At 33.4% G+C, this 17,186-nt stretch overlaps 1 protein-coding gene across 1 annotated transcript in view; it reads left to right on the top strand.

The window, feature by feature from the left end:
• Positions 1-8,058: 8,058 nt before the first annotated feature.
• Positions 8,059-17,186, top strand: part of LOC126980181 (scavenger receptor class B member 1) — a 169,494-nt gene continuing 160,366 nt past the window's right edge. The window contains exon 1 of the mRNA XM_050829787.1: positions 8,059-8,260. The gene's annotated coding sequence lies outside the window, so the exon portion shown is untranslated. The remainder of the gene's footprint in view (positions 8,261-17,186) is intronic.

The following is a 17,186-nucleotide window of genomic DNA, read 5'->3' as shown; positions in this document are numbered from 1 at the left end:
CTTGTCTAAGAATAGAGAACGATATAGACGAAGCCACTAAACTCTTAACCATGAGCATCCAAGAAGCCTGCTGGAGGAACACTCCGAACATAGAAAACAAGCGATTTGGCACAAATATACCTCTGGAAATCAGAAACATGATTAAAGAAAAGTGGCGACTGCGCAGAGTATGGCATAACACTAGACTGCCCAGTGATAAAACAGCTTTCAACAAAGCTATCAGAAACCTAAAGAAGACTATCAAAGATGTACAGGAGAATAATCTCAAAAATAAACTAGAAAGCCTAACAGCATCACCATCTGCGACCTACTCTCTGTTGAAATTAACAAAGGCTTGTGATCAGCCACAACAAGCCAAGCCAAGGTCGCTAGCTTTTTGGCCGATCGGAGCATCAAGTTTGTTACCATCGGTGCATGCTCTGACTTAAAGCCTCGCAAGTCCCGCAAGGCTGCGTGCTATCCCCTACACTGTTTCTTCTGCATATCAATGATATGCTGCAAATCAGCAGTATTCATTGCTATGCAGACGACAGCACAGGGTATGCTTCCTACACCGGGCGTGCCAACATATCCCGAGATAGCGTCGACGAGAACCGCAACAAACTTGTAACTGAAATCTTTATATAAGTATATTTTCTTTAAGCGCGACTTGAACGTTACTCAATTTTTTATCTGATGGCACGGACGAGTAAAAAAGAAGGACTCCGCGTCGTGATATTAGCAAGTGAAGCACCGTTATGCTAGTGTGTGTGTGGTTACGGAGGATATTAGTCACATAGTTTTTTCTCCCTTAAATAATCATATATGGCCACAAATACTTATAATGTATAGTTTTTACACTTTTTCACAACGCACGACGGCATTTTTTAAATATTTTATTGAGACGCAAACTGAACTGTCACAGACGATGACAATTCTCATAATGGCCGCCTATCGGCCTGTATTTGTGTAAGTGTGTGCGTGGGGCTATGTATTTACACGTTAATCGGCTTGTTTCGATGCTACACTGTTATGTAAGGTGACACGGAGTCCTTATTTTTTTACTAGTCCGTGTCTGATGGAAGTAACGCTTACTTTTTTAAGTTACTAATTACTTATAAAGATTTCAGAAATATTCATCAGTATATCAACAACAGTTTGAAATGCAAATCCCCCACCCCAAACGAGGTGAAATGGGGGTTGGAAGGTTATAAAAAACTCGTGTGTTTTTGAAGTTAACGACGTAAAAATCGTAATTTAGGTTCCTCGCTATAAATAATGAAAATCTGTGTCTTTACGTTATTTTGGTAAAGGTCCCCTTAAGGGTGGTTAAATAGCGGATGAAATTTTGTATGGGAAAGTTTTAATTATTGTTAACTATTGTTAACTTGAAGTTTAGAAGGTGGAGGTCTTTTTAGGGCTACTAATCAGCTAAGAAAATATTTTACGAAAACCAATTATCAATCAATCAAATTCTTTATTTGCGTAAACAACATGGTATGTTATGATGGCACAATCTTAGTGTTACATGTTTCGCCAGGTTTAACTAGGCATGCAAATTAATTTACACTGCCAGTACATATAGGAGAACCTCCTATACGCCCATAAAAATATTAGCCAATTTAAAAAGAATAGTGATGTACACAGTGTCAATACTTGAAACAAACATAAAGGTGTTGTATTTTATAATAAACTCCCAAATGAAATTAAAATGTCACCTATTAAAAAATTTAAATGTATCGTAAAAAATAAATTAACATCTAAGGCCTATTATCGCTATAATATGAAAGATTATTTGAGTGATAAAGATAGTTGGATTAATGTTCTAAATATTTTTAATGAATATTGTTATACTCATTTGAATGCTATTGTAACTTTTGTACTTCATCATGACTTGCACTAAATAACTTATAAAGTTTTACAGTGACTAAAGATTTTTTGACTTTGACTTTAATTCAGTAAATGGTATAAGTTATTAAACACATAACAAAATTAGATGATGAAATATATCTGCATCAGGAGCAACAAAATTTTAATAAACATAATCATAAAAGCTAATCAAAAAATAAAAAAATTTACAGACTATCATAATAATAAAATAATTAATAAATATTGTTTAATTAATTGTTAGTAAAAAGTTTCAAATTTCATGTCATCACATTACTCGCATTCAGAAATTCATTAGTCGTATAAAATAATCGCTGATTTAACCAGTGTTTAGGTTTTTTCTTAGAAAGTCTTTTATTTAATAATTTTAAATGAATGGGCAGTTTATTGTATATTCTGACACTCATAGCAAGACAGCTTTTGCCATACTGCAAGGTCAGTGGGATTTCGTCGAAAATTTGTCTATTTGGATCCCGGCGATTTCTTTGTCACAAACATTGTTGAATAAATCACAATTGAATTTCACAAATACACACTAAATCCTAAGGAGGTGAAATTGGGCTTGAAATGTTGGTTGCAAGACTTATGAAATACTACGTACTGGTATTTTTTGTAACGGTACCTATATAATTAAAATACCTTTGACACCTACCGCCTTTCGATGCTAAAGTTATGACATAAAAATTTGTTATACTGCGTCATTTAGAAGAGGGAGAAATATTGCCATTGATATTGCTTCCTTGGAAATTGCAGCTATTTAGCTTGATGTAGGCAAGATTCGCTCACTCTGCTTTCAAATTACCTTTGAACCTGAATTTTTCTGAAACTCCACTGTGGACCTCAACAGGTTGTCACGGCACAAGTGCCAAAATAATTGAGAGTACTATTGCCCATAAGAAAGGCATTGAAGCTCTAAATAGGACTCTCCATGATATAAGTAATTGTAATCCACTTATGAACGGAGTCACGGTACTATTGTCTGGTGACTTCAGATAGACGTTGCCTATGTCTCACGAGGGACACGTGCAGATGAAGCGAAGGTTGACTTAAGCCATCAGTTCTAAGGCCTAAAGTTAATATTTTGTCCTTAAAAGTAAATATGGGTGTATCTTCAACATGATTCAAAGGCGAAGGAGTTCTCCAATTTGTTGCTAGTCATAGAGTGAGGTAAAATAAACATTACCAGTAATCTTGGAGATGTTATGAGAGATCTGACTATATTAACGGACAAGATCTACCCCAATTCATTCAAACTGGAGAAAATTGCGCCGAAGACTGAGAGAAAGAGCTATTCTTTCACGAAGGAACGACTCACCCAACAGTATTAATAATTTTTTGCTAGAAAAACTTCCCGCTGTTCAAATGAAATATGTTTCTTTAGACACTGTATTCTACGTGATGACAATTAATTAAGCACAGGGCCAAACTTTGAACTAAACCGGTATAGACACAGAAGACATATGTATCAGTACGAAAACTAAGCCTGGTTGATGAAATACTTACCTATATGTGCGTACGCGCATTGAAGCAATAGGGTTGTCAGGTTATTTTTCTAACCGGATATTGGTATTATTTTTGGGATTTTCGGAAGTATCGGTGAACACACAATTTTATTTCAGTCTTCGTTTCTTTTAAATCCAGCATTGTCGGCTTCAACACCCTCGAGAATCATGAAAACAACACCCATGATAAAAAAGTCGATAATTTCATGTAGCTCCAACTGGAGTTTCAGTACTGGTACATATATCTACTGTGGTATAGATCTTAGAAATAATTGTTACTCTCATGGCCAGTTGCATGTGGAGTGCTCCAGAGATAGTTCACCAGATTGTGTAGTTATTCTTCAACCCGAAAGAAGAACTAGAAATGTTGTTTACAGGGAAGAAAAAAAATACGACTGTAATTTTTTTTCCATACCATCGGATTAGCAATTGCAATTTAAACATAGCAACAATTTCTGTCAAAGGTACTAAAGGGTATTGGATAATATTATTATTATATAGTCAGAATCAAACTTTGAAAACAGCCGTTATACATCTCAGAAATTGTTTCTTTCACGACCAGTTGTACGTACGTGGAAGGGTTATAACAATATGTTATTGAAATTTTGTTTACAGGGAAGTTTGAAAATAGAACCGTCAGCTCTGTATTCTTTTTTCTAGCTTTATTATAATTGCGCCCCTATAGGTATGAACTATGAAGTGCGGTTTTTACTAGCGGTAGGACTTTTGTCGATAGGTTTGGTTGCCCTTTCGGCAGGAAAATAATCTCATACAAAATCAGAAATTATACGCAGACGAAGTCGCGGGCAACTGCTATTAATATTATATAATAGTTAAAAAAAATCTAAAAAACACGCTAAAAAGCAAAAGAATTCTCTTTGGTATTGGAAAATTTCCAAGAATTCGATAAATCATTTAAAGCTTATGGTTGAAATTTAAAATTCCCATCAGTTCCTATAGATAGATGAAAATTACATAAATTAACAAAAACATTATTTTTCAAAATGAAATCTCGGAATCTACGAAGTTTGAACGAAATCTGGCAGTTTAGTGGGTCAAAATCTCGTCCAAATGAGTCGGTTACAAACAAGCATACATATACAGGTGAAGCTAATAAAGAAGCTAGTAAAATTACAATTTTTTATGATTTAATTACAAATAACCTAATGGTTACAGACGTTTTCATATACTTATAGTATAACACAGTATTACTTGCAAAGTTTTTTATCTCTAGGTCAACAGAAATTACCGTATAAATATAGATTCCCTTGAGAAGGTCGAAATATATATATAAGTTGTTTAATGTAGCATAAAAAGCCTAAATATTTTTTTTACTTTAACTTAGAAGTTTGATTTTTCACGGATGGATGGACAGATGGTCAACAAAGTAAGTACAGGATTGTAAGGGTTCCGGTTTTTTTCTTTTGGTGTACAGAACCCTAGTCAAAGTCAAATAAACCAATTTAAATAGGCTAAAACAAAGCGCTTTTGGATCGTCACTACAAATAATTCTTTTACATTGCTGAATTTACCATTTTTAGTATATATAGTTTGTAAAAAGTTGAGCTCGTGAGAAGAGCATACAAGATATCAAGATATAAGACACAATAGCCACTCTTTTCTGTCAAATAGATTATTTTACAATAGCTGTAATATACATAACAAATTAGTTTGTAAGTATCCAATGTGCTGTATCCAATATTAAGTCGTGTTTAAAGAATATAAATTATTTCATTAAAAAATAATAAAGAATTAAAAGTATAAATATAAACTATCGTATATTGGATGCATCAACCTCTAGAACTTTGAACTAATTGTTAGTGTAAGGATGCTTCGTGAATATGATGGTCGTGATTACTATATTATTATCATTATTACACAGTTAGTAATTGCATCCAACAAACAATCCTAAAACAACATGTCAAGAGTTACCGGCCTCTGATGCTGGAGTATGGTCTAAACGTGAAGGTCCGTTTGTGACACAAGCAAGTTATTTTATACCAAAAAATGTTTCTTGTTTGTATCCATAGATACCTAAATAGAATAGCACTAGAATTGACATAAACAAAAGGACTCTAAGTGACATTGAATGGGTGTTATACTCTTTCAAACTTCGAACAAAAATTTAGTTCTATGACGTACATAATATGAGAAACAAGATTGAAGCAAGATTTTCAAATTTCAACAGTATTTTCATGATGAAAACAATTTATGAATGTGACAATTTTTATTTCTTATGTCTTATTGATGGTACATGAACACTTGTAAGGTTTGGTGCATATGTAAGATTTATTTAAGATTACCTAAGTCACAGGAGCACACATATTCCGGGTGATTGATCGATCTTAGACCTGAGTTTTCTATATTCTTTACGAGCGACGATGCAGTTACGCACGCGGCCAATAAGAGAGTTTTTTATTTTGACAGTTCGCCAGATGGCGCACATCACGGTTGTGCATAAGGAGCAGAGAAAGTTTGAAATGATATATTTATGGTTTTCAGGACAAGTATAAGGGATTGTTCTGAAGCCGCAACTCTTATGTTTCATATTAGATAATTGCTTTATAATAAAATTTACGTCATTTTATAGAGATTTCAATAGACAACACACTAAATCAGCATTAATTGAAAAAAAAAAAAACAAAATCTAAAAAAAAATTAAATAAACAAAAACTACATCAACATATAACTTGCGCCCGATTGCTCAGTGCCAGGTTCTCATCTATATTATGAAACTAAATAGAATTTTTGGTTTGATTTATTTGAATCCTCTTAAATATGGTGACTTACTGAGCACCAGCGAGTAAATAGTAATTTAGTATAAATGTCCATGGGCCTTTGGCCCATCCCGTGAGCCTTATGCCTCCTCTTATATATCAAAATCATAAGTATCATTTCCTTAATCTACATGAATAAATTTTGACAATTTGTTATCTTTTTAAAGTGATTACCCTCACTTCTGGGATTAATACACAAATATATATGAACTATAAAGTAGATGTTGTAGATGAGGCCACAACCTGAGAGTTGAACAAACCATACAAGATTTTATGACGATACGTTACTCGAACGGTCAGCTCAGTTGGGAGAGCACTCGCACGGAACGCGAGATGTTGTGGGTTCGAGTCCCGCAACGTTCATAAAATTTTGTTTTGATACTTTATTTGTGTATTAATCCCAGAAGTGGGGGTTATCACTTTAAAAATAATAACAAATTGTAAATTGTTTAGATTAGAGACAAGAGCGACATCTCAAGTCAATTTCCTAATATGCAAATATTGGGGTTGAGCAGGTTATCAACTGTAAAGTAGATCCTGTAGATGAAGCCACACCTGAGAGTTGAACAAACCATAAAAAAAATTATGACGATACGTCACTCGAACGGTTAGCTCAGTTGGGAGAGAATACGCACGGAACACGAGAGTTCATAAAATTTTGTTTTCAAATTTTAAAAGTGATTTTGATTTGATTGGATTTGATTTTAGTATTATCAACAACAAATTAAGCATTTGCATACAAAATGTATTATTTGGCGATGCGGACTGCCAAATTGGTGAAGGAGACTGCATTTAAAGGCCACCGGAACTTCTTAATAATAAATATTTTACGGGCGATAAGATATAGCTATTAAGATAATACAGCCATATTTACATGTAGAAACTTGAAAGTATTTTTCTAAAAATTATTACTGCAAATGTCTTTTGCGCCGTTTCATCTCTGTCTCGTTGACATGAAAAATAATTATCCAATAATTAGTATAAAAAAAACATTTAATGGTACCATAAAACTGTTCTGGGGAGTTTCCATTAAAAAAAAAGTACCTGTACTGGCCGAGATGGGCTTATTGCAATAGTCAGGGCACTTATACCACACAGACGAGTAAAAAAAAAAGGAATTCGTGTCACTTTACATAACAGTGAAGCACCAAAACATAGTCGTGTAAATACATAGCCCCACGCACACACTGACACTAATACAAGCCGATCGGTCGCCATTATGAGATTTGCCATCGTCTGTGACAGATCAGTTTGCGTCTCAATAAAATATTTTAAAAATGCCGTCATGCGTTGTGAAAAAGTGTAAAAACGATACTTTATAAGTATTTGTGGCCATATATGATTATTTAAGAGAGGAAAAATTGTGAACCTAGCATCCCCCGTAACCGCACACACACTAGCATAAAGTTGCTTCACTTGCTAATATTACGGTGCGGAGTCCTTCTTTTTTTACTCGTCCGTGTAATACCATAATAATTCGTCATTTGAAATCCTAGAATAAAAGCTAAAACGCCAAAAAAGAACCCGTTCTCAATTATTAGCTGTGGTACGATTGTGTAGTAAATGTTAGTGAATATGAAAAAATGGCAGAGGGTCAATGGAATCTACAAGAAAAACCGCAGTGAATGGTAAATTTAATTTTGATCTTGATCAGCGTGCGGTTCCTGGTTTTAATATTTGTAATCATCAACCATCAAAGCATTTGCTGTCGCAACAATGTCACAAAACCATCTCAAAACAAGTTTCATTAACAATACCAAAGTTCGTCATTAAAACAAATTGCGCCGCATACATCAAACACATCCATTAAGAACATATAAACAACAATTTCCACGTCAAATAGATTTTCCGATGACAATATTCACAATAAAACAAAAATATTCTTACATCGTGAATCAGTTAGTGATTGCCATTCGCCGTTGCAGTCGGGCAATACAGCCCGCTATGGCATAACGCGTTGAAACTCGTAGTTGCTCGAGTGCGAAAAAAAGTTAACCGCGATATCTTCGAATTCCCGCGCATTTTGAAAGTGACAGTTTTTTTTTTTTTCTAGTGCCAGTTCGAGGGATGTGATAGTGTTGTGTATTATTATTTATTTCAACACGAACTATTGAGGTAGGTTTTATTGTATTATGTCATTATTGGTTTTTGCTAATTTGGCTTTCACAAGAGAGGGGGGGGGATTTAGGGCAGTGGGACGGTTGAGATCTTATGAGATCGGAGGCTGTTGCGCATACGAGAGACGTAAATTTATAAAGTTTAAAGTTCATGACAATATTTTAGTCTATAGGTCGTTTGTAAGAAGGTTTAACTCAAAATATGAAAGTTGCTATTTCAATAATTGTTGAAATCATTATATTTTTTACGTAATTTAATTCGTACTAAATGAAATGTTAATATTTTTAAATGTTAATATACGAGAAATTTTCTTATAAAATATATTTATATATTAAAAAAATATAATTATTAAGTAACTACCTATAAAGAAATTTTCAAATTATATATTTCCTATTACCACTTTTCAATTATGAAATACCTAGTGATCTATTTACCTTTGTAATTAAAAAAAAATATTAAAATTCTTTTTCATTTTTTAATATAGCAATAATATTTATTATAAAAGTAATATTATATATATATATACATATTTGTTTATAACTGTTTATTTTAAGTAAATATCTTATATTAACTGACTTTTCTATTATATGGTATTTTAAAGCCCAATTTATGTGATGTGATCCCTATTTCCAAAGAACAAATTATATTTATTTCACTTGGCTTAATGGACTTGTCCACATACATTGATAAATTTAAAAAAAAATACTAATGACCAGAGTGATTAAATCCATGAATGAATGACACATCTAAGCTAATAAAATAATAATAAACGCGGCTGCGAGATTTTTATGTTTGCAATGCTTTCACACATTAACTACTATACGATAAACAAACCAAAAAAAAAAAAATGTTCACATAGGTTGCAAATGACACTTCCGAATTTTAAAGAAACATGTTCTACCATTTACAAGCATTTCGAAAACAAAAATATGACAGACTTTAACACAAGTTATCTTGCTCCAAACTCAACAAAAACAGGCATCACCTGTATGTTCTATGCGTGTAAAACAATTATATATTTAATAGTGTAATTAATATTATGGATGTATGTTTGAAATAAATTATTATTATTATTAATACGATATATAAACTCAAATATACATAAATACCTGTGACTCGGAAACACACATCCATATTCATCATATAAATGTTTGTTACCGGGATTCGAACCCGGGTCCTCTAGCTCAGTAGGCAAGTCCACTCACTGGTCTATAAAATGGTCGTAACTTGAGTTTTATTTAGTGGCAAGAAAGTAATTGCCTCTATTGCAAGTCATTTTAAATAAACTTTCAAACGTTTCGACGAATCCATAATATCTACTTTTTTAGTTTTTATTTTGACATATTATTCTATTAGATACTTAAAATATATGTATACACTTTTATAATAAAACCAAAGTCGCTGTTCAGGCATTATCTATAAATAAATATAAATGTTTTATTAAATAATGGCTGTGTCGTAAATCCAAAACTCCACAGCTGAATATCTAAGTGATCCGACAGCCTGGGACTAGATTATGATTATTTTATAGCAATAGCAATGACAGTACAATATTGTATATTTCATTAAAAAGAGCGCAAAACAAGAATGCTGGGAGAGTTTCTTGTGCCGTTTCTTCTCTCTCAGAGCGCCATTTGTTTCGGAAGTGGTGGTAGTGTTTGAACTGACATCATAAATAATTCTAAGGAATCAATTTGATTTTTTGAATTTACAAGTTAAATTAAAAAAAAAATCTTAAGAAATTCTGGTTGATTCTATATTGAAAATTATTTAATTCTCGTTGATTGGTTGTGGTTCAGTAGACATATAATGAGTTACAGATGCTTATGGGACCTGAAGTATGGTACAAATGGTCTAGTTGACCAGCTGACGTCAGGGTGTCGAATTTGCGTGACGGTGTGCGCGCGCATCGTAAAAATTCACTCTGATAAATTTTCCCGAACAAGCAAAAAGATATATAATCAAAATTATATTATTACTAGCTAACCCAGCGAACTTTGTATTGCCGATATTAAAATCGCGATACAAAATTTGAAGTTGTATGTATTTTTTAATGCTGACGCATAATCAAACAAATTTAAAAAAATGTCAAAAAAAAAATGGCGTAGACCACCCTTAACATTTAGGGGGATGAAGAATAGATGTTGTCCGATTCTCAGAACTACCCAATATGCACTCAAAATTTCATGAGAATCGATCAAGCCGTTTCGAAGGAGTTTCACTACAAACACCGCGACATGAGAATTTCATATATTAGATTCTATTGTTGACACTCTTTAACACATACTATATAGCCTCAAAATTATATATAGTCGGTATATATATGCGTGGCAGCAAACGATATATTTAGTACGAAATACTTAAACAAACATATAAAAATCCATTAGGTTGATACATCTAATAGAGGATAACCTCTAAAAAATGATAAAGAATAAACTGTACAAATAATTGTACAGTTTATTCTTTATCATTTTTTATGAAATATTTGGTATTTAAAACGCTTTTAACTAACACTATTCATATAATATGTTATGTTTTTAAAATGATAACCCTCACTTCTAGGATTAATACACAAATAAAATTTGATAAACAAAATTTTATGAACGATGCGGGACTCGACCTCCGGCGTTCCGTGCCGGTGCTCTAACCACTATTCAATATCCGGACGACCGAGCCTTGCTCGGATTTTTAAGAATCTACAAAACTTGAACAAAAACAAAACTAATAGGACATCTGGATTCGAACCGGGGTCTTCTGCTTTCCGGATCAACCAATGTCCCATCTGAGCTATAATAGTCTTGTATATAGTGGCGAAATTTACCTTTGTATTCTAATGTTATTGTAGCTGTTTCTCATTCAAACATGGATAAAACCATTTTTTTAAATTGAAACCTAGCTAGATCGACTTATCACCCCCGAAATCCCCTGCATACTTAATTTTATGAAAATCGTTGGAGCCGTTTCCGAGATTCAGATTTTATATATATATATATATATATATATATATATATATATATATATATATATATATATATATATATACACACAAGAATTGCTCGTTTAAAGATATAAGATATATTAGATGCAGCACCTTACAAACAAATTTATTATGTATATTACATCCATTGTAAAATACTCTATTTATTGAAAAGAGTGGCCGTTGAGTTTTTTGTATATTCTTCTCGCGAGCTCTTCTTTTTCCGAACATATGGTAAAGAATAGTAAGAATAAATTCAGTAATTTTAAAGAAATATTAAGAGTGACGATTCTTAAGCGCTAAATATACCTTTACAACAAGATCCCAGAAAAGATTGAAAAGATGTCACATCCTATTTTGGAATAAAAATATTTGAATTTGAATTGTACCTAATTGTTCATAAATAAAATATAATCCTAGGGCTGTCAAAATTTTTAACGGCCGTAAGAAGACAGAAAGACAAAATCAAGAAGATTATTTAAAGAATAGTTTCTGTTGTTAACATTAGATACGAGCACACACTTCAATTATTATATACATGTATAGATATTCATAACTACCGTAGGCTATCTTTCCAAAGCCTAGCGAAACTCTCTAAGAAAAAAGCAATTCACTCGATTGTATGAAACGTGCTGTCATTGACCGATTGACAGATGACGGCTATAGTCTTGTAAAAAACGGAGATATCCGAAATCTACTGCGTTTTTAGCAACTTTCAAACTTAGCCGGATTATACTACGTCGCCTTTCGCCATATTGTAATTATTACTATTTCAAACCTATGTGAAATCACTGCACGTTTTATACTAAACTAAATTTCAATTTTTACTTAGGCAATTCTGCCTATTATTACGTAATATTTACATCTTCTTTATCTTTCTATTATTTGAACTCATGAATTCGTGATTTATTTAGACAAAGAAAAATTATAATTATATTCAAAATGGTTGGCAATAACATATTCTCAGATATACCACCAGAATATCGTTAACAGACGGAAAACACTGCAATAAATTAAATTATCAAAGCGAATAACCATAAAAACATAATATCTGATATATTCATTGTCATCATCTTATTAAATATAAAGGTCTTGCAAGACTGGCGCGTTAAACGTTGCGAAAACGCTCGAAATAGATTTGTAATGTAAATATAATAAAAAATATAATTATATTTTGTGTAGTCGGGCAAATCACTTTACTGATTTTCCATAATGTCAAAGAGGACGTAGCGACCATTTAAATGCCCATATTCTAAGCTTTTTCCACCAGTCCGCAATGCTTTTCAAACGTTTTCCTCCATCTCTTTGTCAGTCTTCCTGATTCGTCATTCCATAGTTTATAGCCCAGATGGTTGTATAACTGAAGTCGCAGTGGCCAGGGCACATAGCTCGACGGAAAGATGGCCGGTGGGGCAGTAAAGTCCTCGAATGGCGACCATGTACCGGAAGATGCAGTGTTAGTAGGTCCCAAGATGGGCTGACGATCTGGTCAAGATCATCGGAACAGGTTGGATGAGGGCAGCTCAGGACCGATCGGCATAGCGATCTTAGGAGGAGGATATTTTGTCCAGCAGTGGACGTCTTCCGTATGAAATAATGATTCATCATTGTTTCCACTCACTCTTTGGCAGCCAATGCCCAATTGATTGTTCATTAAAAGTGTACACTAACCACCCTTATTTCCTATTTTTAATAGCATCATTTAAAATCTTCTCCATACTTCTTCGTTTGTGACTGCTACATTCGGAGTTAAACTATTAAAAATTGTCAAATACACAATGATTTATTAATCTGAGTACAGAAATATTATCACTGAATATAATATAATATAAGCAAAGATGGGCCAACAAGATTTTCTGTGACTTTAGAATCACCTTTTTCATACGTTGATAATTTGTGGTCAAAGGTTGACAAAGTTTTTATATTATTTTGACAGTAATAAATGAGATACGATAGTCACAATAGATCCGCCATTATTAGTCAACAAATTCGCTGTGCGACGGGGTTCACGCGTAAAAGAATACTGGATTTGATGTATCGTTGACTTGTTGTAATAACAAAGTTCACCGGCCACTATTTTTAAACAAGCTGGGTTATACTTTAACAAAAAATGCAATGCCATTGAAAATGCACTATCATCAAATTAAATTTCAGCTGTTACCTACAATGTCTCTGATCAGTGGTATCGGTATAAAATATGGTAAATTTTATCGACAAATCATCCCTATTTTGTTCCCCTGCCATAATAAATAGCAGCCATTTTGTTTTTTTTTGCTTGGAATCGAAACACGAGTGTTGTGATAATTTGGTTAAAGCTATGTATAGGTCTAGAAATACGAAATAAGTCACTTCAAAATGATAAAACGGAACCCTTAAAGGATCACGTAGTAGTCCGTCCACCCGTCTGTCCGTCTGTCAAGACCTTTCTTATAAAGATACGGCCGTTTATGCCGCAAAAAAGTCCGGTTTTTTCTGGATTACATTATTACGAGTTATTTGTATAATTTGACCAATAGCATGGTCGGACAATCTGTATTCAGAAAAATCATAACTCGTGACATCCCTAACAAAAACCTTGAAGTTTAGTATATTCGAGATATTTGATGTCACAATAATATTATTTTATTTTATTAATTGGGGTCAATAAACAGTGATACATTATAGATCTTCACTACATGGATAATACAAAGTCGCTTCCCGCTGTCGGGAATGTATTTTGATGCGGTATTTTTAGTAGATAGAGTGATTCAAGTGGTTTATATGTTTAAAACATGCTTAATATAGTAGAGAAACACTGATAATTTTAACGGTTTCGAATATGATGTCGTCAATAAACACATTATTTGCAGTTTTTTTTGTAGGGACGCTAGGATTCTTGTAAAACCCAAAAATTCTAAGCGGCACCTAATTCCTTTTTTTTTATGAAAATAAGGGATGAGACAAGCAGGACGTTCAGTTTGATGGTAATTGATGCGCCCTGCTCATTACAATGCAGTGCCGCTCAGGATTCTTGAAAAACCCCAAAAATTCTGTGCGGCACTACAACTGCGCTCGTCACCTTCAGACATAAGATGTTAAGTCTCATTTGCCCAGTAATTTCACTAGCTACGGCGCCCCTCAGACCGAAACACAGTAATGCTTACACATTACTGCTTCACGGCAGAAATAGGCGCCGTTGTGGTACCCATAATCTAGCCTATTCCTCTCCTCACCTTGAGATATAAGGCGCCCTGCAAACCGAAACAACAACAATAATGTTTACACATTACTGCTTTACGGCTTTTTTTTTTTTTTTGGGGAGGAGGAAATACCGTTACGTATTTACGCCCCGGAACGGGGCGTAATATGTCGGACTCGAGTGTCCGCGTTAGCGGACACCCCATACCGACTAAAACCTCCTCTGTGCTGTTAGCAGCCCTGGCTTTCCCAGCGAAGTAGGACGTGGGCCGTGGAGGCCGCAAAGACTACGCAACAACAGTCGCGGGGCGTCTCCTAAGGAGACTCGAACCTCAGACCGGCTGTGTGCTTGTGGGAAGGAAGCTTTGGGAAGGATGCTTTACGGCAGCAAAAGACCCATAATCTAACCGAAATCCTGTGTAAAGGAGCTTACATTGCAAACGAGGACTAAACCCTATGAGATATATAAAAATAATGTACCACAGTATTGTACACCTTTAAAAGGTCTACAAAATGTACGCGATGAAATATGTCTATCTCTTAGGGATCACCTACAACTAAGGGAACTATTTTTGATATTTTACTTTTAATGATAAATAATGGATTAATTACGATGCGATTTTAAGCAATACAGCATTAATCCTTATCCAATTAAGTAGATAAAATACAATTTGATTTTACTTTTAATTTTAATTTATCAAATTAAAAGTTTTAATTTAATAGACTCTAAAAAAAGAGAATGAAAAAAGTGCAACAAACTATAAACTTTAAACAATATAAAAGTTCTTCGATTTAGGATTGGTCTCCACTGCGCTCCAGCTAGATACTAGATAGTAGATTATTTAGATAATAGATTTTAAAGTTAAAACTTCTATAGCCGCGTTGGGAACTTTTTTGAAGGGGGAAAGCTTCATGGATTCGCGTCACCGACATGCGACTGGCGCACGCGATGAGTAAATAATTTAAAAAAATAATATATATAGTTATACACTTTTTGGATGGGGGAAATCTCGTGAGTTCGCGTCACCGAAATGCTTATAGCAGTATATCTGTAGCTATACAGCTGGCGTATTGTGCAACATTAGTGCTTATAAGTGAAATTGAATGGATTTAATGAAAAGTTCAATATTTTTATAGAGTGTACAGATGAAGTATTGTTTTTGTTTGATTAATTTATATTATTGAAAATGAGTTTTAAAAATAAAGTGACACCTGAACTACACAAGAAACTATAATTGTATCTAATCCTGTTAAGACAGACGAAATATACATGTTCGAGAAGATATCAATCATTCTTTTGTTCATCGCGAACAATTATAATTAAAAGTAGTAGGGATTCGCCGGTTCTGGCTCACAGTAGTAGTGGGGATGAGCCGGTTCTGCCTCCCCGGTTCTGGCTCACTTGTTCGTGATGCCTACTAAAAAAAAAAAAAAAAAGAAGTTTGGTGTCAAACTGGGGGTTTTGATGTATTTCCGAGCGATTGCGCTGATCCGTTTTTCAATATCTCTTATAGTTTCAAAGTTAGCTTTTTAAGTTAAACAGATCCATACTCATTACTAATCAGTGGTAATTAACCTAATGATTGGTGAGCGCCTCAATGTGAATTCTATGAATGTGATAGATGTAATTAGTAAATTACCTCTCACATTCGTTACTAAGATTAAAACGACAGTTTTGTGCTGTGTGTCTTATTTATGTTAAAAGATTATAAAAATAAAGTATATAATAAAACATCGTTGCAGATTGTATCATTTTCAAAATATTTGATGAAATCATTCAAAATCTTCTTATTAAACTCAAAGTATAGATACATTAAACAGTACTCGCTAAATATACTGCGTCAAATAAATTCTTTACTCTTGTAGTATTGTAGATATACATTCTGCAATTGATTTGTAAAAACCTCGGCTGGAATCCCTAAGCTGGACGATCATATGAATCGAAGTATTGTCCCATATCATGTTCATCAATGTGTATTGTAACAACCCAGTGAGAGCCTGGCTTATTTTCACTATCTATATCAAGTCAAGTGAAAAAAATCTTTATTCACTGTAAAACATTATAAGTTATTTAGTGCAAGTCAGGTTGAAGTACAAAAGTTACAATGGCATACAACAATATTCATTAACAAAATTTAGAAAATTAATTCCAACTATCTTTATCATTCAAATAATCTTTCACATTATAATAGGCCTTGGATGTTAATTTATTTTTTACGATACATTTAATTTTTTTAATAGGTAAGATTTTACTATCATTTGGGAGTTCATTATAAAATATAACACAATCCACATTAAAATATTAAGATATTTAATTTTACGGAGCCTAGTAGATGGAATTGCGAGTTTATGTGGAATTGCGAGTTTATGTTTGTCTCGAGTATTGACATTATGTACATCACTGTTCTTTTTAAATTGGCTGATATGTTCATGAGCGTATAGGAGGTTCTCGTATATGTACTGGCAGTGTAATGTCATAATATCAATTTAACTAAACTTTTCTCTCAATGAACCCCTTGAACGCATTTTATATATTGCTGACAATATAACAGGGCGTAACAACGTATATCGACTATCGGTTTGCTGCGTAAATATTATTTTGAATACTGAGATCAATTTTCTTCAAATAATTCTGTATCTCGATTGTATTCAAATTAGTTTAGAATAAGCTCTTGTCAGTTGAGGGATTGAATATTTATGCGGTTCATGTATTTTATTCATGTATTTAAAAGTTATTGTGTTACAACTTACAATAAAACAAAACATCAT

This window comes from Leptidea sinapis, chromosome 5, assembly GCF_905404315.1.
Source record: "Leptidea sinapis chromosome 5, ilLepSina1.1, whole genome shotgun sequence".
Taxonomy (NCBI): Eukaryota; Metazoa; Arthropoda; class Insecta; order Lepidoptera; family Pieridae; genus Leptidea; species Leptidea sinapis.
Note: the sequence above shows the minus strand (reverse complement) of the source record. Positions and strands in the feature narration are given on the sequence as shown.